Genomic DNA, 1,592 nt, shown 5'->3' on the forward strand with positions numbered 1-1,592 from the left:
GACGTAAGGAGGCGGAACCTCCGCTTACTAGCCGGGAGCCTCTCCTCTTCCTGTTCCACATGTGCGGCTCCCGTCTCCGGCTCTGGCACCGTATTGCTTCCCCTGTCCTGCATTCAACTGTAAGTTCGACGGGCATGGAAAGGAGGATCCAGAACTGGGCTTTTATTTTGGGCTCAGTGGCCCAGAAGCTGGGAGGGTCAGGCGGGGAGGTGGAGGCAAGAACCGGAAATGTAGTACCTTTTCCGGAAGCTGTCCCGCCCCCTCCGTGTCAGCTCCCACGCACTACAATTCCCAGCATGCTGTTCGAGCAAGCGTGGAGGCGGAACTAGAGTGTCGCCATAGCAACTGTTCCGGATTGTTTCTGACGCCTCGCCTGGACTTCGCAAGGTAAAACGGCGTTGGCTTGTAAGGCCGCGTAAAAAAAACGTGATTCTGTTTAGCAACCCCGAGGCTGAGCCCCTGAATGAAATGCTATTACTGATGCTATAAGTAGCTACTGTTCAGGCACTTGACAGACGTCATCTCTAAACCTCACTGCAATCTATGAATTAGGTGTTAGAATCCCCCTTTTAGAAATGAGGAAGCTGACACTCAGAAAGGCTGCGTCTCTCTGTCGCCAAGACAGTTCCTCCCTACCTTTACTCCCTCTGGAGAAGGAGTTGAGGATTGAGAGAGATCGAACTCTCTTAAATGAGGGGAGAATCCATGTTTTATACCCTCATCTGGGTAGCCTTCCCCGTTGGGGGTGGGAGATATTAGGTTCATAGACCTTTAGATTGAAGAGACTAGAAAGCACCATGTACTTCTCCCTCGTTTGCTAATAAGGAAACCGTATGTAGAGGTCGTATTAATGCCCGAGAGGCAGAGCACAGACGAATGCAATTATCCTGGTTTTTAATATGGGATGTTCTACCGCCACCCCCTCCATTTTTAAAAATTCTGAAATGTTTTAAAAAGAAAAACAGAGTAAACATTCATGCACCCACTATCTAGAATTAACGGATATTACGTTTTATCATTTTATATTTTTAAAGGAAGAAATATACCATTACAGATAAAGCGGGTGCTACCTATTCTCAGTGCCACTCTACTTCCCTTCTGAGGGGTAACTACGGTCTTAAATTTGATATGCATCTTGCTAATCTAGGTTCGTATACTTTCACTGTTACTATGTATTTGTAAACAATATATAGAATGACTTTGGGCTTTTGAAGTTTTACATGAATGCTTTATATTTTGTGTATTGATCTACAAGTTGACTTCTAACCCAAGTCTGTTTTTGAGAAATAGGCTTGCCACAAACTGAGAATTCCCATAGTGATGGACGTTTAGGTTGTTTCCCATTTTTCACCGTTACAAACAATGCTGTAGGGGGCAATCTTCTCAATATCTTTTCTCAATGTCTCTTAACTCATCCCTGAATTGTCTTATCTGAATAAGCAGAACTTGCAAACTGGTGATTCACAGACTATTTTTTTTTTTTCAAGTTGGTTACTAACAGTTAAAAGCAAAGGAATTAAAAATGTCAGCTCATCCATTTGGCATCCCAGTAATAAATGGGAAGATCTGACCACACTAGATCTGTACAACAG

Source organism: Phocoena sinus, chromosome 12, assembly GCF_008692025.1.
Source record: "Phocoena sinus isolate mPhoSin1 chromosome 12, mPhoSin1.pri, whole genome shotgun sequence".
In the NCBI taxonomy this organism is placed as follows: Eukaryota; Metazoa; Chordata; class Mammalia; order Artiodactyla; family Phocoenidae; genus Phocoena; species Phocoena sinus.